General features: G+C 37.8%; 1 protein-coding gene across 1 annotated transcript in view; it reads right to left on the bottom strand.

Moving 5' to 3' along the window:
- Positions 1-7,116, bottom strand: part of rod (rough deal) — a 291,539-nt gene extending 284,423 nt beyond the window's left edge. The window contains exon 1 of the mRNA XM_068375218.1: positions 6,996-7,116. The gene's annotated coding sequence lies outside the window, so the exon portion shown is untranslated. The remainder of the gene's footprint in view (positions 1-6,995) is intronic.
- Positions 7,117-21,660: the final 14,544 nt, after the last annotated feature.

The raw sequence follows: 21,660 nt of genomic DNA, 5'->3' as shown, positions 1-21,660 counted from the left end.
CACCAAAGACAAACAAATCACTGACATGCTTATGACTGCTGATTCAAGGATGAACCATATGTGCAACAAACTTCCCAGTATCAGCCAGCACAGACAGCTTATTAACAATATTCTAACACCTCTTACTCATGCTGTGCCATTCACCTCGACCAAGTGGCCTAGGCTATGTACAGTACCTTCGATCTTCCTTAATAGCTACAAAATTCTTATATTGTACGGTATCAATTTCAAAATAAAAGTAGTTACATGACACTAAATTTTTATGTATTATATGACAGTAAATTTGCATCTGATTTACATTCAAGTTATAGATCTCACATTTCCTAGATACCCTAAATAGAATCTTTATCAACATGATCAGAAAAATGGAGTTTTTATGATAAAACAAAGTTTTATGAATACTTACCTGGCAGTTATATATATATAGCTGATATCTCTAAATCGGCAGAATTTTTCAAAACGAGGCAACCGCCTTGTGGTGGTTGGGAGGTAGGTGGTAACACCCGTCACAGGGTGGTCCAAGGAATCATTCCCGTGTCCAAGACTTCAGTTCATCTATGTCCGACCTGTCTCCTGAGGGGAGTATTCATAAAACTTTGTTTTATCATAAAAACTCCATTTTTATGAATAGTACTTACCTGGCAGTTATATATATATAGCTGATTCACACATTTGGAGGAGGGAAACAGACAGTAAACATCGTTGGGGAAACAACAAAAGAGTTGTAGGAGATAAAAACACCTTGATTCCTTGCCTGCTAAGGTAGCTGATTTCAAAGGTACAGCCTCTAGAGTGGCTTTCCCTTAGGAGTGTTTATCCAGGAGTAAGCCTGCAATGATGCATAAAACTCAATCGAGTCTGTCAAAGGGATAAGACCAACAACTTGACTAAACTTCAGAAACTACCTTCGCCCCATATAATAAAAACTGCAACCTTACTAAAACTAACCACCTAACCCTGCAACATAGACATAAACTATCTATCTAGACTGAGGGAACCGCACCACAAGACGAAGTCCTCAGACTATCATAAAAACACAAACCCTCATACATGCATATAAACTAAGGTTGAGTGGGGTTATTAACTCCTTTGCCTAATACAGAAACCGCAGCTATGTATGGGCCCAAGGTATAGCACTTGCCAAAGTCTACTCTCACCTCTCTAAGTTAATGAGAAGCGAAGACAGAGTTGCTCCTCCAGAAACTTGCATCCATGAATAGCCTAACTAACATATATCCCTGATATGCCAGAGAGGTAGCAATGGCTCTCACTTCGTGAGCCCGTAATTTCAACAGGGCGAAGTGTTCCTCCTCACATAAGAGGTGGGCTTCCCTAATTTTCTCCCTCAGGAAAAAGGACAAAGCATTCTTAGACAGGGGTTTTTGGCGGATCTTTCACTGAACACCATAACAAGTTGGATGCACAGCTCACGTTCATAGTGTGAGCCAAAAAAAACTTTGAGGGACCTAACTGGGCAGAGGAGTCTTTCCTTCTCTCGACCCACTAGGTTCGTGAGGTTAATGACATCAAACGTTGTAGGACAGGGTTACGAAGGGTTCTCGCTCTTTACGAGAAAGATGAACCTTAAGGCACAAACTGCCCTATCCTAATTGAAGCTCACCATCTTCCCAATCGCCTGGACTTCGCTGACCTTTTGGCATTTGCTAGAGTCATAAGGAAGAGGGTTTTCTTCGTTACAACTCGGAGAGGCTAGCGAGATAGGTTCAAATTCCTTGGAGCACAGAAACTTAAACACCACATCCAGGTTTAAGAGTACCTATTACGTCGTCAGAAAACACCCAATGAGGTCCTGCAAATCTTTATTTTGGGACAACTCTAGGCCTCTATGCCTAAAGACAGCCGAGAGCATACTGCTGTATCCATTGATGGTAGATACAGCCAGCTTTAGCATCCTGTCTGAGGTACAAGAAGAAGTCTGCAATCTGGCTCAGAGAGGTAGTAGATGAGGAAAACTTGTGCCGCCTGCACCAAGCTCTAAAGGTCTCCCACCTAGATTGGTAGACTCTTTGTGAAGAGATCCTCCTTGCTCTGGCGATAGATTTCGTCGCTTGTGCCGAAAAGCCTCGAGATCTGACAAGCTTCTAGTCAGTCTGAAGGAAGTCAGTTGAGAGCAAGGGGGGTTAGATGATACCTCTCGAAGTGGGGCTGTTTGAGAAGATCTAGACTTGCCGAAGTCTTCTTGGGAAGTCCATCAACATGCCCATCACTTCCGAAAACCATTCCCTAGCAGGCCAAAATGGAGCCGCTAGGATCATTCGCCCCGAATCGAGGACAGCGAATTTCCTGAAGACCAGATTGATGATCTTGAACGGGGGCAACGCAAACATGTCCACCCCCGTCCAATCCATCAAGAAGGAGTCCAATGCTACAGCTTCCTCGTCCGGGACTAGGGAGCAGCAGTAGGGGATCCTCTTCTTCCAGTTGGAGGCAAAAAGGTCTGTTACAGGTCTACCCCACAACATCCAGAGACTGACAGACTTGCGGGTTGAGAGACCATTCTGAGGGAAAAACAAGTCTCTTCCTGCTGAGCATGTTTGCCCCGATGTTTCGTGCCCTAGAACAAACCTCCTTTCTAGATCCAAGAGATCAGAACGAAGGGGTCATTGATCTCGACACACGATCCGACTAGTGTCATCACGAAGTCCTAGATTCTCATGTTCAAAGTCATGCCTCATGCTAGAACTTCGACGTCGAGCGTCCTGAAAGACGAGGCGCCGATCGTCCTGTAAGATGTGGCGCCGAAAGTCCTGTAAGACGTGGTGCCAAAAGTCCTGTAAGACGTGGAGCCTGCAAGACGTGGAGCCGAGAGGTTAACAGAGCGAGACGCTGAACGTTCTAAAAGACGTGGTGCTGAGCGTTCTGGTGTCAGAAGAGACTCTTCTTGTTGACAGGAAGACCTAATTATTTGATAGGCTCAACGTTATCTAAAAATCCAGATACAGGGACGCTCTGATTTCTCTAGAGAGCAGTATTCTGCTACATTAAGCAAAAGTTACGTGAACATAAGAGGGGCGGAGCTGAGATTGCATAGCCTGCCACTTAGACTCCTCTCTAGAACTGGGAGAGAGAATCGTTGTAGCTAAAAACTAAAGGAGGTTTCCCTATAAAAGGAAAAAGTAATCCTCCTTCAGAAGAAGTACTGACCAAAGGTCTGCTCCCCTCTTCTCCAAAGATTTTGATGTCTCCATGGAGAACTTTGACTTCTGAATGAAGGCGTAAAGAGCATTTAAGTCCAGGACCGGACAAAAGACTCCCTCTCCCAAAGGAGAGACATTGAAGTTGCAAAGTCGGTTAGGTAGAAAAGTCTTATCGGAGTAACTAAAAAAGGAGGATTCACTAGGAAAAAGATTTCGCATCCATCCTTAGTAAAAACACGGACCAAAGGTCTGCTCCTCTCCTCTCCCAGGCTCGCCAGAAGTAGCAAGGTCTGGCTCCTACTGTTGTTAGTTCGGTTAGAGAAAAAGCATGCAGAAAATTTCTTGCTGATTAAGACACCAAAACCTGTCTTTGACCAACTCTTGAGGGAGAAGAGAGAAAGAAAAAAGGAGAAGAACGTACCTTAATTATGACCTCTGATTTCAAAATTATCCAGCCTCATTGCCTGAATTCCTTAAGAGACTCAGCAAACCACCAAGGGGGCCGTAAAAAAATCTCTGTGGGGCTGCCACAAGGTCTTCGACCTAAACGTGGCTAGACCTCCACCCTTGCTATCCTGGCCTATCTGATAAGGAAGCTGGCATCAAAGGTTTCTGTTTTAAGAAATAAAAATTAATATATTCTTAAAGCTCCATTAATGACCACGTGAAAACTCAGAGGGTGGGGAACATGGAGCAACATAACTTAGGATCTTCTCCTTCTGTTAACCTCAAACAATTCAACAGGAGAAAAGTGATCACTAAAGTCATCCTTGACAAAGATCTTATAAGACGTGGCGTCGCCCTGAAAGAACAAGGCGGCGATCGTCCCGAAAGCCGAGGCGGCCCTCGTCCCGAAAGCCGAGGCGGCCCTCGCCCCGAAAGCCGAGGCGGCCCTCGCCCCGAAAGCCGAGGCGGCCCTCGCCCCGAAAGCCGAGGCGGCCCTCGCCCCGAAAGCCGAGGCGGCCCTCGCCCCGAAAGCCGAGGCGGCCCTCGCCCCGAAAGCCGAGGCGGCCCTCGCCCCGAAAGCCGAGGCGGCCCTCGCCCCGAAAGCCGAGGCGGCCCTCGCCCCGAAAGCCGAGGCGGCCCTCGCCCCGAAAGCCGAGGCGGCCCTCGCCCCGAAAGCCGAGGCGGCCCTCGCCCCGAAAGCCGAGGCGGCCCTCGCCCCGAAAGCCGAGGCGGCCCTCGCCCCGAAAGCCGAGGCGGCCCTCGCCCCGAAAGCCGAGGCGGCCCTCGCCCCGAAAGCCGAGGCGGCCCTCGCCCCGAAAGCCGAGGCGGCCCTCGCCCCGAAAGCCGAGGCGGCCCTCGCCCCGAAAGCCGAGGCGGCCCTCGCCCCGAAAGCCGAGGCGGCCCTCGCCCCGAAAGCCGAGGCGGCCCTCGCCCCGAAAGCCGAGGCGGCCCTCGCCCCGAAAGCCGAGGCGGCCCTCGCCCCGAAAGACGAGGCGGCCCTCGCCCCGAAAGACGAGGCGGCCCTCGCCCCGAAAGACGAGGCAGCATTCGCCCTGAAAGACGAGGCTGCATTAGTCCTAAAAGACGAGGCAGCATTCGCCCTGAAAGACGAGGCTGCATTCGCCCTGAAAGACGAGGCTGCATTCGCCCTGAAAGAAGATTAAGTCACACGACTGTGACGTCATAGAGTTGGCGGAACGTATTTCCGTCATCAGGATTAAAAACTTTGCACCTAAAATATAGTGCACAAACAAAAATTAAGTTTTCACTCATGATAAACAAAGTAAACAGTACAATAAAAATAACAAAACACGATTGCCAAATCCCTAAATCAGTGTACTTTACCAAACGAAGTCCAAAAAAGCGAAGAAGGGAAAAAGATTTGAAAAACTCTCAATGGTGGACCGACGATGTTTTCGATCCAGCCGGCAGAGATGAACTGAAGTCTTGGACACGGGAATGATTCCTTGGACCACCCTGTGACGGGTGTTACCACCTACCTCCCAACCACCACAAGGCGGTTGCCTCGTTTTGAAAAATTCTGCCGATTTAGAGATATCAGCTATATATATATAACTGCCAGATAAGTACTATTCATAAAAACTTGAATCTATCATGAGTAGGCACCCACGCATCCGAGGTGAGCGTTTAAGTGGAGGGGGAGGGACATGTCTGAATACAGTGTCTTATGATGAAACTGGGAGGGCTAAAATATGTTTTGTTTTTGAATTTTTTGAACCCTTCAAAATTCCAGAAGTTTGTAGTTAGGACTAAGATTTGATAATGTGTATAAATGAAAGACTCAGACCTAATGTTCAGTTTCAAGGGGATTGGGGGTGGTTCCCGAAAACTTTCAAATATTACAGCAGTAGTTGACCTTTAGAAGGTTGAAGATCTAGGGGGTCAAAGGCATCCAATCAGGTAATTCAAGGTATATGAATCAAGTCAGGATCAAGGTGAATGGAGTGAAGGGTAGAGAGGAGGGTCATTGGACTCAGATTAGGTTAAAAGCTACCACTTACAATTTTATTTTTGGTGCGATATTGCTCCAATAGGATCTCTAGCTGTGCTCGGGGGCAAACACTGTCCGTGACAAAAAATATGGTAAATCTTTATCCATACACCTGTATGAGTAACCACAAACAACTTGCACCCAACTAACCCAACACAAGACATTGTATTGTGTCCTTATGTAACAAGGAAGTTAAGATTCCCATACCCACTGATTACCTGGCTGTGCTGACCAAGGACGATGTGTTCATACTCATTGTAGAGTTGGGTTTTATTATAGTTACGGACAGACAAAGCTTTACTATGGAAAAAAAAAACAGGTGTTTCCTATAGAAAAAAAGTCTGTTTTCTTAAAAAATTACAATTATTTTCACTGAAATTAAAAACTTAATTATCTAAGAAATAATAATCAATAGGGTTAGCGTGCACAGCTCAGCATGTACCGCCTGTCTGTACATGGGAGCTTAATGTGCATCTTTTTCCGCCAGCGAAGGGAGAGCACGGCGGAGCAAAAACCATTGGATTTCTTAAAAATATCCCCGTTCTTAGACAGTCTAATGGGTTTTTGGTTTATTTGCTGTTGAAATTAAGGTCAAATTCGGTGAAAGCATATTATTTACTAAGGGAAAAACTAGTTTTTCTGTTCAAATTCTTGTCCCATCCATAACTATAATTTTACCTAGAGTTGTTTCTGAATGGTGGAAAAATAAAGTCATTATTAATTCAAAAACAGCATATTACAAGTGGGGTTCACTCTGACTACAATATTCGAGGGAAATGGGTGTGGCAACAAAAACACTAGCACTTTAACCTAGTATACAACCTGGTTACTTTACATAAGCGTACCTACAGTAATTTATCAGGGTAGCACCGCATCCTACCTAACCTTTCATTTAGTTTAGTCTGGTCTAGTAGGCTATAATTCCATAGGTAGTTTAGGCCAGACTACACATGAATCACTGACAGTTGGAAAACCTAGATTTGTTCATTATTAAGATTTGTTAAACCCTCAATAAAATCTTACTAGCAATATGGTAAGGAAACTCGACAGTAGACCTTCGAGGTCCACCTAATTGGGGGGTGGGGGCTAAAATTGCCCGCCTAAACTAGTCTACGATAGGCCTTGTAAGGCTGTACGGCAAGAGTAACATTTTATATGATAAAGACTCAAGGTGGCGATAAAACTAATTTCAACATGGGCAAAGGTACATATCTACACTGTTGTGTATGAATACAACCGTAAATGTTAAAATTCGTTTACCAAGTGTTAAGCAGAGGACAATGGATGTCATGAACAAACCAACAATCTTCTCATAAAGAAATTATTCCAGCTAATAAATTGGAAAAATTACAGAAACAAGCAAAGTGCCTCGCACATACCTCGTCTTCCTTAACAGTTACACTTTATAATAGGAAATACTAATCACAACACATATCGTAAATGTTTTCAGTTGACAACTTCTTTCGCTCGTCCCGCCAGGATCATAAAAGTAAAATGTCTTTTGATTACGGAAACGGTTGACAGAAAATGCATAATAAAGAAAACGATATGGTATACTGTAGTAAAAACTACTTGCGTGAACTTTACTCGGAAACTTTCGTCGATTTTATATATATGTATATATATATATATATATATATATATATATATATATATATATATATATATATATATATATATATACATATATATATATATTCATATATATATATATATCCATATATATATATATATATATATATATATATATATATATATATATATATATATATATATATATATATATATATATATATATCATATTTAGCATATTTCGTCACCTAGTTGTATTGTTTTGATGTAATATGTCTCTCAGGACAGGGAAAGGTCACACACAGGTGGCAAGTTCGAGGTCGAAACACAATGCAGTACTTATTTTATAAATAAATTTTGTTTTGACTCCTATTTGTCAGTTTCCACAATTTTACATTCTTTTCTAAAATAAGGAGGAAATCCAATGCTAATGGGTATACGCCCCACCTTTTTTTTTTTTCTTTTTTTTTCTTTTTGCCTGTTTTGAGCACAAATCTGGCTGGATTGTTGTACTTTGTGGGATTTGCTAAGAATGGTCTAAAGACCATAGGAGGTTTTATTTGCTTGTGCCATTTATGCCAGAAGAATGATGCAATATGTAAAGGCCATTATTGATTGATCCTAGTCGAGTAATGACATAACACATAGTGCTCTATCTAGTTCTTGTCCTGAGTTTTGTTCTTGCATAATTTTGTTGATAAGCTCTTTGAAAACAGCAGTTCATCTCCACGAGGTAATCAAGTAATAAATAAAATTACATAATGACGAATAGTTGCCCTTTATTTGGATCTTAGGAAGGAAGGGAGAAAAGGTGGATAGTGTATGAATTCTGTGATAGGTTCCACCACAAGAAATGTGTCTGTTTCGACGCCAACATCAGTGATGAAGATTTGGGAAAATTGAAATTGCTTTGCGCTATATGCGGATAAGGCTAAAATAGTTATGATGAATATGTAAAAAAATGGAAAAAGAAAGACAAGAGACTTCAGTTTATGTGAATTTGAAAGGATAATCGCTGAATGATATTAATAAACCATCTTGCTGTGTTTATTGTGGTAGCTGTGAAGATTTTTTCTTCAATATTCTTTCCTTGTGTATTTTGGTCTCACCCCCAGTATTGTAGTCACTCCTGAAAATTTGGCACAGTGTAAAATCCGGACGTCAGACGTCGGATGCCGTCCGGGAGAATAGAAAATCGCTTGTATCACCGGGAAAGACGCGAAAATACACCTCTTTTTTGTGACTGGTAATGTTCACAGATACTTTCTGTTATTTTCTGAATAAATGTTCGAAAAATATTGGTTTATTTTAATGTTATTGAGAATAATCTGAATCGGACGTCAACATTACACTATTTAACTGCCCGCTATTCTCAATAAAATGAAAATAAATCAATATTTTTCGAACATTTATTCAGGAAATAACAGAAAGTATCAGTGAAAATTACCAGTGTCAAAAAAGTGGTGTATTATGGCGCCTTTACTGGTGATACAAGCGATTTTCTATTTTCCCGGACGACATCCGACGTCCGACGTCCGGATTTTACACTGTGCCTGAAAATTTTGCTCCCATACTTTACTTTTTCTGTATCAAAACATGGATAGACTGCGCTAATTCAAATCGTTGACAATACCCCACGTTATGTTCGTGACATCACACCGTAGAAACGAAAACCAAAAGTCTTACGCCGGCTTACAATGTTTCTGTCCTCAAAATACGTTTATCGAGACAAATTATTACACTAGGTTTGAGTATAACGTTATCATTGCTGACTTATAAGCAGCTTATTTTATCTATCAGTGCCTATTCAGGCCTCTGGACAGAGTACAGGTTTTTGCATTTAGATTGAAGATATCGGCTATGAACTATATCATCCAAGTTATTAATAGGGTGTTTGTGCCTTGAGTGATAGTGCTCCTTTTCCTGCCAGGCTGATCTTTGCATTAATGTTGTAGGGAGACTTTCCTGGAACAACAAGTTCCCACTCAACAATTGAATAAAAATAAAATATTTCTCCACAGGAGCAACGCATTCCACCCAGACTACGAATACGAAAACGAGTAATTTTACTGAGAAGGTAAATAATCTAGATAAGCATTTGGAATCGATCAAGTTTACACTTCAAATAATGGTCCCCCCCCCCCAAAAAAAAAAAAAAATAGAAAATGGCATATGCTGACAAAGTTAAGGAAAAAAAATTACTAGTAATTAAAACACTAAAGCATCAACTACAATAATTGACAGGAAAAATTAGATTGAAAATTCACTTAATGATATACTAATTCTTAATATTAGGTCAACTCCAAATGGAAATGTTGTTGTAAACTTTGCTGATGAAAAGATCAGAGATGAGGCAGTAGCTATAAATAAGATTCAAACTGGTTACCGACACCGAAACGAGGAAAATTCGAAAATTAAAACCTAAATGAATGATATGCAATGTATAAAATAACGAAGATGAAATATTAAATGCATTGACTCAAAGGAATGGCTTTATGGACCAGATTCAAAATTTATAACAGTAGATAGGTCCGGTATTCAAGAAAAATGCTGCAGGTGGACTACTCGCTACTTGTTGAAATGTGATCCTGAGGTTCGGATGGCTATTCATAATTGTGGCAAAGTTATGTTGCGATGGGGTACTTATAGTATACTTGACAGGTACCATGTGGTCACCTGCTACCACTTTCAAAGGCATGGATATTTTGAAAAAGATTGCAAGTTCAAGACTGATAACTATAAAGTATGCGGAAAATGTTCAGGAAATTACGCTACTTAAATGCATAAATGCATAAACTCCACTAAGTTAAACAAACTAGATGATCATAAAGTAAATAAAAAAATTGCAAAGCTTATGATTTAGAATTGAAGAGATTAACAGAAAATGCGGACCATGGACGCTAAGAATGTCATAAATTGCGGCTATGTTAATATTCAGTCAGTTGGTGATAAAACAATTCAAATTCGAGAATTGATAAATGAGAACTATCTCGTTCAAGAAAAAACTGAAGATTTTTTTGTTCTCTAAGTGCTCCAATAATGTTGATTTGACAATAAACACCAGCTATGCAGTGTGATATGCAAAATATCTAAGAATGCATACGATAAACTGACTTTGAAGGTCCTGTATTCAGTAGGACTCCTCTACACGATAGGACCAAAGCAGCCCTTCCAAGTAAAAAAAGTACCTAATGATAGCAATAGGAAGAATGCTAACTCTTTGGCAATTACAAAAGGTAAAAAAGCCATTAAGTATTGAAAGACTACTAAAAGAGACAGTGAATTCCGCTTGCATACAGTAACATACTTGCACAGCTATTACTTCTCGTAATTAATAATTCATTATACTCTATTGTGTAAAAGTACACTAGCGGATCAAAGGGGGTCACGGGGGTCACGACCACCTTTTTTAAGAAAAAAAAAATTACTGTTAAATTCGGGGTTTAAAAAAAATAGGCTCTTAAACTTTGGGTTTTCAGAAAAGTTTGACTGATAAACTTGGGATTTTCAAGAAAAAGTGTTTGACTGTTAAGCTCGCCATATTGATGGTAAATGTTTACTTTGTCGGTTATCTTTATTTTCGGGTTTCATCTTTAGTTGAGTTATTTTGCTTTTTACAGTTTTTTTCTTACGACGATCATATTGCTCAAATGTCAAAAACTATTTATGATTCAACATTTGAAAGAAAACCTATGATAGTCACTAGCGTTAGTGTCAAATCCATTTTAATTACGTAGGGTCAATAAGAACTCTTATCCCATTCAATGGACAAATGGTTCAAGTTTATTTTCTTATTGTATTGACTCATACATAGCCGTTTAAAAAAAAAAATCCCTTTATGTGTTTATTCTCAACCCATAGTTAATTGGAAATCATAAACTCTTTGTTGCTGAATGTACGAAAGTCACGTGTTTAGTGATAATATCATAAATAGCCCTTATGCTGAAAATTTCTGAGTAATTTGTTTGCGCAATAGACAAGGGTAAATGCAACAGCGTGGGAATCAGTTAAATTCTCTTGAGTTATTTCTTAGACAGGGTAAATTCAATATATATATATATATATATAGAGAGAGAGAGAGAGAGAGAGAGAGAGAGAGAGAGAGAGAGAGAGAGAGAGAGAGAGAGAGAGAGAGTGTTATGGTTAGTGATGAAATGAATTATAACCATTTATCTTTTGCAAATTTCCTTCAACTCTGTAGTTGTCGCTTGGAAGTATAATAAGGTTATATTTCATGGAAAGGAGAGAACTTTCTTATGATCATTTCATTTGTATTCTCTGATTTGAAGAGATCTTCTCTCGATGACTGTTAAAGTGAGACTCACTACTAAACAAAAACAGATTACTATACAGTCGTAAACATTCTACACCACTATCAATATAATAATCACAAAATGACCAATGGTCATTCTATATTAGTATCAAGAAGATTTACATATCAATTGCCAAAATATTTTTTTTAAAGTCAAAGTAGTGGGGAGTTGGCAGAATATCTTTTCCTAGATATAGATTATAGTCATATCCAGATATATTAATGGTAATTGCATTATTTTTTTTATGAAGAGGTGTAAGTTACTTTATGAAACTGTTGCACTTGAATTTAGTTAAAATATAATCAATCTAGAGAGAGAGAGAGAGGGGGGGGGGGGGGTTCTAGGAATAGAATGGCAAGCTATCAATTATCCAAAAAGATTTCGACTGCAGAGAATCTTGACTGAAACTTCATATGTATTATTACCATGCAGCTAGATTATTGATTCGAATCAGGGTTTTTTCAGTTTGTTTTCAATAATATATATATATATGAATATATATATATATATATATATATATATATATATATATATATATATATATGTGTGTGTGTGTGTGTGTGTGTATATATATATATATATATATATATATATATATACATATATATTTGTATACATAAATATATATATATATATATATATATATATATATATATATATATATATATATAATTTATATATATATATATATATATATATATATCAATCATCTTCTCCTCCTACGCCTATTGATGCAAAGGGCCTCGGTTAGATTTCGCCAATCATCTTTATCTTGAGCTTATCAATACTTCTCCTCTCATCATCTACTTCACATTTCATAGTGCTCAGTCATGTAGGCTTGGGTCTTCCAACTCTTCTAGTGCCCTGTGAACTAATCTTTCTTGGGAGTATGAAGAGCATGCCCAAACCATCTGCCTCTACCCCTCACCATGATCTCATTCACATGTGGCACTCGAGTAATCTCTCTTATAGTTTCGTTTCTTATCTTGTCCTGCCATTTAACTCCCAACATTCTTCTGAGGGCTTTGTTCTCAAACCTACAAAATTTGTTAGATCATTTTTTCAGTGTCATACCACGACTCATAGCCATACAGTAACACCGATCTCCCTAAAATTATATATAGCGTGATTTTTATATGTAATTTTAGTCGATTGGATTTCCAAATTGTACTTAACCTAGCCATTGTCTGATTTGCTTTCTACAATCTTTCATTAAACGCTGTTGCAAGTACAGTGTGGGACCAAGGTATCAGCCGTGTCCTTCCACTCCTGTCTGCTTATGGTCTTTCTATGCCAGGTTATACCAGCAAATTTTCTTATCTCGTGAGTCCATCGTTTTTTCTTCCATTCCCTGCTTCTTTTGCAACATCTAGGGGCCCAGTCTATTATTGTTAACCTGTCATTCTAATAAGCCCTGCCCATTTATATTTCTTTTTCTAACATGTTTTTAGAATATCCTCTACTCTTGTTTGCTCTCGTATTCTTGTTACTCTTTTTCTGTTTCTTTGTGTTACTACCACCATTATTTTTTCCATAGCTCTTTGAGTTGCAACTAACTTATGTTCTAAGTCTTCTGTAAGGCTCCAAGTTTCTGATGCATAAGTTATTACCACTAGGACCATCTGATTAAATATTTTCAACTTTAAAGAAATTGGCATGTTATATATTATTATGTTAGTTTATTTACCAAAATACTACAAAGGCATAGAGTGAAATTCAAACAATTTGTAGATGATACACAATTTTACATCTCAATAAATGATATAGACGACACTACTGATATTATAAACCGAATTATTACTAGCGTAATGGAATGGATATCAATCAAACAATTGAAATTAGATAAAAATAAAATCTAGTTTATGGTGGTTGGAAAGAAAAACCGCCTAAGAAACTTGGGTGATATTCAACTAAACGTAAACAACGTCTCTGCCCCGATAGCTAGTAGAGTTCGCGATTTAGGAGTATCTCTTGACTGTAACTTGTCTTTTAATGCCCAAATAAACAATGTAGTAAAAACTGTTGATTACCATCTTGGAAATATTGCTCTTATAAATAATTACGTAGCTGAATATTCTCTAAAAAAAAATTGTGATAAACTGTGTTCTTACCAGGGTTAACTTCTGTAACTCCATTTATTACAATTTATCAAAACAGCAACTTTAGAAATTATAAAACATAATTAATAGAGGAGCAAGAATAATAAAAGGTGTCGCACCCCGAGAAAGGATCACGCCTTCACTAATTAATTTACATTGGCTGCCAATTAAAGCAAGAATTTAGTTTAAAATGTGTGTAATAACCCGTCAAGTTATCAATATCAGACGTCCTAAATATTTAAGAGAATTGCTACATATTATGCAGGCAACAAATCGTGTTTACACTAGATTAGTTACAGATGGTGTCAAATTATTTGAACCTAGATACTGTATATGTCCACTGTAGGCTATAAAGCCTTTAGATATGCGGCCCCGAGACTATACAATAAGCACCCACCATATTTCCTATAGACTGAAGATATTAAGGCTTTCGAGAGGAAACTGAAGAATATCTTGTCCATTAAGTGATTTAATAATGTGGACCTGGCAGTAAACAAAAAATATGCGGTGTGAAATGCTGAATGCCTTGTAAAGTATACGACAAAATGGATGCGAAAGTCCTGTAGAGAGTAGGATTCCTATGTTGTATAGGACCAGAAAAGAAGTCCTTAAAGTATAGTAAAAAGTAAAGTAAAGCTCTGTATTGCATGCTTAGCCTACTTTTAATTTTGGCCTAATGTTCTTGGGAAACATAGGTAGGTATATTCATTTACTATCTCTGGAGATTCTTTCATAACCTTTATTTGTTGTCTCTCTGCGTTTTAATTGAACATTATCTTAGTTTTACTTATATTCATTTTCAGTCCTATATTTTTTCATTCTCTATTCAAATCTTCTGCCATCTTTTGCAATTCCTCCCATGATTCACCAAATAGAACTATGTCATCTGCATATCTTAGTTTGTTAAGGTATTCCCCATTGATGTTAATTCCTACATTTTCTCAATCTAAATTCTTAAAATCTTCTAGGCACGCTGTGGATAAATTAAGAGATGTGGTATCTCTATCCGACTCCTTTCTCAATACGAATTTACACTATCTTTATGTAGATTTAAGGTTGCTGTACTTCCCGAATATATATATTCAAGTGTTCTAACATAAGATTCAGCTATTCCTTTTCTTTAAAAGGCTTTCATTACTGTTGAAGTTTATGAAAGAATAAAAAGATTTCTCATTGTCTAAAAATGCCATAGATGGTGGTCTGCCTGCTCTCTTGGTTGATTAAAGCCCAGCTGTCTTTCTATTCGGCCTAATATGATATTTGTAACTATTTTACCTATTACTGAGGGTAAACATATCGGGCGGTAATTTTTCATGTCTTTTATGTCTCCCTGTTTGTGAATTAGCATAATGATGAGGTTTTTCTAAGCTGTAGGTATAGAACATTTTTGCAGATATCTTATGTAAAGTTCATAGAGTTTTACTACTATGAAATATCCATCTATTATATATATATATATATATATATATATATATATACATATATATATATATATATATATATATATATATATATATATATATATATATATGTATATATAATGTCCAATATATATATATATATATATATATATATATATATATATATATATATATATATGTATATATAATGTCCAATATTATAGTAATTTAATACAATCGATAAAAGCATATTCTTTTCTATTTAATACTAAAGTAAATATCTCTCTCTCTCCCTTGGTAGCCTATGCAGTGTGTATGATCGACGTCAGATGTAAATCTCACTATCACTCGGTTTTTATGTTTATTCATACTCTGTTGGTGTGCATATTCCCGTTGGCAAAGTAAGTGCTTTTGTTTATTTTACTGAATTTATTTCGACATGACCTTTTCAAAGAGATTAAACCATATGTTAGAGCACTTGTCAAGGGACAATGAAATTTTAGAGGGAGTAAGATCAATTCTCAGTAAACTCTGATATGGTTGTTTTATCGATTAGCTTTTGTTCTATTCAGTATCAAAGGCAAAACTCTTATTTATTGAAAGTAGAAATTTAAATGTGATTACCATGCAATTTAGTTGCTACGATTTTTGTTCAATATCATTTGAAATATTGAAATATGACACGATTAACCAATTTATATGGCATGAAATCTCTATATCTCTATAATTGTTCAATAAGTTTACCGGCTCTGAATGTAATATATGTTACAAACTAAGCTGTTTAAATTTTCGAAGTAACTTCTATGGAAATAGTACAGTAGATAGAATAAAAATGAAAGAATGAAAATCTTCAAAGAAATAAAAACAAGGCTTTTCTTTGGAGAAATGGGTGAATATCAACCTATTAGTAAAACCACCTACATAAAATTTCCATATTCTACCAGTGAGAGGGCACAATATGCTCAAAACAAACAACACAACATGGCTCACCTATGGTATACTCATAAATCCTGAAATCAGAAACTTACGTTACAGTGGTAACGTGTTTGCCTCGCATTCGCGTGGCAAGAGATCGATCCCCGCCCAGGGTCGTGAGTTTAAGCTGTTTACTGGGGAGGCTACTGCTGTGGTAGGGCACCACAGTGGGGGGTTGGGCTTGCCCGGCTGACGTTCTGGTGAGCATCTATTCTGATGGAACTGGAACTGAAACCAGACACCTTTAACATTTGGCACTTTGAAAATTTGTGTGACCTCAGTGGTCATTTCTCTTATGTAGGGGAACACTAATCAGGGAGGGGGAACACCATCCTTTTTTAGAAGGTCGTGAAAACAGAAAAAAATATTGATGTAAGAAAATATGTATAGAAAATAGTATGAAGATAAATACGTTAAAGCATATATCAACTTTTATTTTTGAAGGTAAAGAAATTAAAAAGGTTTCAGGATATAAAGCTTGGAAATTACGAAATCCTTCAAACTTTGATAAAATAAAGCAATAACCAACATCCGGTTAATAATTGCTACAAGAAAAATGTAGTAAAAGAGATGTGGAAGATTGAAATCATCTCTCTCTCTCTCTCTCTCTCTCTCTCTCTCTCTCTCTCTCTCTCTCTCTCTCTCTCTCTCTCGGCCTACCAGCAATCAACTAACAAGCCAGTTAACATCTTTTTTTTCAACGGCAACCGGTGATGTAAACAGTGAGGGAATCCCAGAGGCCTTTGAAAATGAAAGCCTTCAGTCATACAACGGTGAAAAGGAAAATATTGAAGTATGTAGGAAAGGTAAATATAAGGAGGATGGATTTACGCTAGTGAAATTCTAATAGGTAAAACAAAGAGAAATAAAAAAAAAAAAAAAGTCATCGCAATTATAGGGTCCTTGATCGTGTAAATTACGAGGTTAAAAATCATGGGACCCAGAAAAGAAACTTGAGCATCTCACATGATCAGAGTAATGTTACAAATGATAAAAACACCCAGCAAATCCCGCAGGCCAATACAGTGATGTACTTTCGTTGGGATTGTCAGCTTTCAGAGGATGAGAGACTCAGGTGGATTGCAGACGCACGTAAAAATGGATACCGCATCAGCGCAAAACTTGGAAAATATGGTGTTTAAAGGTTTAAATGCCGTCCATGAATGGAAGAGGCAAGGGACGGTGACATTGCCATATCAACCAGGACGACGCCCGAGAGACAGACCATATATACATATGATCAGCGCCCAAGCTTCCTCTCCACCCAAGCTAGGACCAAGGAGGGCCAGACAATGATTGCTGATGACTCAGCAGATAGACTTATAGGCTTCCCCATAACCCCCATAACTCCCAAGGATGATGAGATTGCATCAACCAAAGGAACTAACGAGTTTGAGCGTGACTTGAACTCCTGTCTGGCGATCACCAGGCAGAGACGTTGCCAATAAGGCCACCACAACCCAAATGGTGATAGTGATAATCGAAAGGACCACAATGGATTTAACGACAACGGGCCACGGAGGGATTATATGGAATAAACCTAACACTGCCAAGACTGTTAAAATCATAATCAAGGGATTCTACTCCTATTTGTCGCTTGATTGGATTAAGAAAAATGTTTGTTTTGCAAGGCCTTGTATGGAATACCAAAAGTAGATATGGTAGAGAAGTGATACGTTGGTGTAGAGGTGAAATACCTAACAAAATAAAATTAGATCATATGCATGAATCTTTCACCATTGAGAAATATATTCCTAGACGAAATTTGTGTGGTAGTGCTCAAAATGGAACCATACAAGTGAAGAATGCAGTAAGCCTCCCAAATGCCGTTACTGTGCTGGAATTCACTTATCAACAGTATGCCAAGAAAATCGCAAGTGGAGAACAGTTTGTACCAAAATGTCCCAATTGTTACGGTACACACAATGAAACTGCACTGAAATGTCCAAATCACCATAGGAATGACAACTCTGCAGCAGCTGATGGGACACTAAATAAGCCACTTTAAAGATCTAACCGCAGAACCCCAGATCAAGAGTCTGAAAAAACAGAAGTCATACAAAAAAATTCACCATGGATAACTGAAAACCAGTCCTCTTAAAGAAAAAAAAAAAAAAAAAAAAAAAAAAAAAATACTTGAAACCATTTTGCAATCATTTGAGCAAAAGATCAATAAAATAGAGCCAATAGATGATAAAGTCATTGCCATACAAAATGAGCAACGCTGCAATGGGAGCTAGAGGCAAAAATGAGCCAGTTGATAATACCTGAGGTTCTTGTTGATGATATCATAGAAGCCTTTATTGAAACAGTGGTGAATGGTTATCCCTGGCTTTGGGAATTTTTTGTTAAGGATATTCGATCTACACTTACGAAGGTGTCAGACGAGGATAAACACTCATACAGTGTAGCTTTATCCAATTTAATAAACTGTATTAAGGATTTTAAGTGGCCAACTCATAATATTGTTAGAACAAGTTCACAAGCAGAAGTTATAGTATAATGGAACAGCACCCTCTTAAGATTCTTACATGGAATGTTAATGGCATCAGGAATAAACATATTGAAATGCAGCATTTCTGTCTTGAAAATGCCAGTAAGTATCAAATATGAGATTACCAAACGTATACTGCGGGCAGTCTCATAAGTCAATCCCCATACAGAGGAATGATTAATTATATCAAGAAAAGTATCCCTGTCACTTATGAAATAGATGTCACCCAGTCTCAACTCTTTAACATACACGACGAGAAGGGAAATATCAAGATAAAAATTATGAATGTTTATATAACGGATAATAGACCTGATTTCTCAGGGCTATATGAAATAGTTGATGGCCATCCTTACATACTTAGTGATCTAAATACAGCTCACTATAAACTTGGGGACAATTCATTGCAACCTAACAATAATGGTAAAACACTTATGAATCATATTGAGAGTGAGAGTGATATTATGAACGTGATAAATGGACCTGAACCAACACATCTCCAGGGAAATAAATTGGACTATGTATGTCAGGTGAATGACCCTGGACTTCCACACCATTGTGAAGATGTTTATACCCTGACCTCAGACCACTTTGGTGTATATGGAGAAATAATGCTTCCAGATACCACAAGAAGGCATATTGTCCCAAGGAAAAGACTGAAAATTCCAATAAAAGCATTAAGGGCTTATACGAAATAAAACAAACAATTGGTATGCTAGCTACGCAGTATCCACTACAGATGACCTTAACAGGGAAAGGATTACAGAACTTGAGAACAGTATTGAAAGTGTTGCAAATCCAAAGAAAAAGATAATGACCCCTATTGGAACACTAAAATTATAGTATAATAGTGATGCAGCTGTCAAGAGAAGTGATAAACAGTATAAAAAAAGTGAAGAAAAAGTGGGAAAATAAGCCCACTGAGTAAAATCTTATCTTTAAACGGATGACTCAACAGGTTCAAGATGTTAAAGTAAAATCTAGAGAGAAGTATTGAATAGCTTTTCTCCAATCAATGAATGACAAAACGCCATTCAGACATATATCTCGAAAGGTTAAGATTTTTCATGGGGAAAGGATGAAGGAGGGTCTTTACCCTAACCCAACAGAGAAATATAATGAATTTATAAAAGAGTGGGCACAATCCTCAAGTTATGATTATTTACCACTTAAGGTTAGAATTGCGCTTGTAAAGAGCCTCAAATGACGACTCAAGAAAGCCGAAGAAGCCCTTACAAAATATCATCCATCGGATAAAAAACCCATCAGTCAGGAGGAATTTCAGAGATGCCTCAAGAATGGAAAATCCACTGCACAAGGAATTGATGGTGTCACGTATGATATTCGGTGTCTTTCAACAGTCCATGGTAATCCAGTCCTTAGACTATACAACATAATGTTGTATAGGGGGTCATCGTGATCCCTGTCCCCAAACATGGTTGACCAGGTTCATTCAGACCTATGTCTCCTACATTCTGCTTCTATAAGATTTTTGAAAGAATTATACTGAACAGGATGACGCTTACTATTGAACATAAATTGTCATGTAAACTGTATGACTTCATGACAGGTAAAAGTACTCAGCATTGTATCCATAGGGTTTTGTCAGTAATAAAATGAGGTTCACAGTATTTATTGATATCAAAGGAGCTTTTAATAAAGCTAATCCAATTGCCATTTTAGCTAAATTATCTACCATTACTTCTGGTAACAGTATTAGGATCATTGGGGATTATTTCAGAGATCGATACAGTAAAGTATATTTTGAAGGGATTTACTCCAAGTGGGAAAAGATGGTACTGGGTACACCTCAAGGAGGAGTTTTATCACCTAATTAATCTCTTTAACATTTTAATGAATGTAATTGGTTCTTTGAAAATAAGAGGTATTGCAACAATTATTTATGCAGAGAACATAGTAATACAAGGAGAATCATACAAAGCTGTAATATTAACACTCGAGGAAATAGTAAAAAAAATGTAATTCACTAGGATTAGTTATCTCCTCAGAGAAAAACCAAAATATAGAGTAAGATAAATAAGGATAAAAAGATTATTAAACTGCAAGGTAAAATAATAGAATAGGTAATTACATATAAATATACGGGGGTTATTGTTGGACAGTGCAATCATAGGAGTGATTAAGAAACCAAAGTAAAACTAAAATGTCAACCAAGATTAGCTTTATTGAGAAAGGTAGTAGGTTGGCCAGGGCCCCAGCCACCCGTTGAGATACTACCGATAGAGAGTTATGGGGTCCTTTAACTGGCCAGACAGTACTACGTTGGGTCTTCTCTCTGGTTACGGCTCATTTTCCTTTTGCCTACATATACTCCGAATGGTCTGGCCTATTCTTTACATATTTTCCTCTGTCCTCATACACCTGACAACACTGAAATTACCAAACAATTATTTCTCGCTCAAGGGTCTAACTACTGCAATGTAATTGTTCAGTAACTAATTTCCTTTTTGTAAAGGTAGAAGAGACACTTTAGATATGGTAATCAGCTCTTCTAGGAGAAGGACACTCTAAAATCTGGTCTGGGATAGTGCCATAGCCTCTGTACCATGGTCTTTCACTGTCTTGGATTAGAGTAGAGTTCTCTTGCTTAAAGGTACACTCGGGCACACTACTGTATTCTATCTTATTTCTCTTCCTCTTGTTTTATTTACAAGTTTTTATAGTTTATGTATAAAATAGTTACTTTAATGTTGTTACTGTGCTCAAAATATTTTAATATTAATTATTAATTACTTTTCTTGTTTCCTTATTTCCTTTCCTCACTGGGCTTTTCCAACTAGGGTTTTAGATCAGCAAGTAATAATAATGATGATAATGATGGTTGCATGGGGATGTGTTGGGGCTTCTGCACCAGTCCTCAGATCTCTTTATATTTCTATGATAAGATCAACAATTAACTCCAGTGCAAGTAATCTAAGTACTCTTAGTAGACAAACGAGGCAATCTCTCGAGGTTATCTAAAATAAAGTAATAAGGATTATATTTGAGTGCCCTAGAACGGCTAAAATTGAAACTATTAGGCACGAAATAGGGTGACCAACTCCTGCACAAAAAATCAAAGTAGTAACTACAAATCAGATTGTAAAGTCTTTTGATACAGCCGATGATGGTACTTTTAAGCAGGCCTTAGTGAATCCGAAGGGGAGAGATAAACGCAGTAAGTGGTTAAACAG

This window comes from Palaemon carinicauda, chromosome 6, assembly GCF_036898095.1.
Source record: "Palaemon carinicauda isolate YSFRI2023 chromosome 6, ASM3689809v2, whole genome shotgun sequence".
Lineage (NCBI taxonomy): Eukaryota > Metazoa > Arthropoda > Malacostraca > Decapoda > Palaemonidae > Palaemon > Palaemon carinicauda.
Note: the sequence above shows the minus strand (reverse complement) of the source record. Positions and strands in the feature narration are given on the sequence as shown.